This window comes from Aptenodytes forsteri, unplaced genomic scaffold (assembly GCF_000699145.1).
Source record: "Aptenodytes forsteri isolate BGI_AS27 unplaced genomic scaffold, ASM69914v1 Scaffold213, whole genome shotgun sequence".
Lineage (NCBI taxonomy): Eukaryota > Metazoa > Chordata > Aves > Sphenisciformes > Spheniscidae > Aptenodytes > Aptenodytes forsteri.
The window spans coordinates 832,332-832,756 of NW_008795522.1; positions in this window are offsets into that span (position 1 = coordinate 832,332).

A 425-nucleotide genomic window follows, 5' to 3' on the forward strand; every position below is an offset into this window, starting at 1 on the left:
TGCTGGGCCGGCTGGAGGTGGGAAGAGAGCTCAGCCCCCCCCTGCTATCACTGCTGTCCCCCGAAACACCGCTCAGCCGACCCCACCGAGGACGTTCGCTGAGATTCCTCCAGCGCTTGAAGTTTTCTCTTTAGTTCTCCTGCAAAACTGCACTGGTTTGGAGCTGCCCCCGCCGCTCCCCGCCATCCCTCCACCAAGACCACAGTGTCTTAAGGACATAAATAAATAAAGATGGTTATAAATAACCATTTCTATCAGTCCTTGGCCCAAGAACAAGCCTGCGTTAAGGTATCATTAATAAATACCGGCTGGGAAGGGGAGCGGGCTGGCTGGGAAGGGCTCTCACCTCCCCCCCAACCCTGCTAACCCACGGGGACCCCCCCAGCTCCCCCCCGGGGAGCAGCACCCCTCAGTGGATGCTGCTG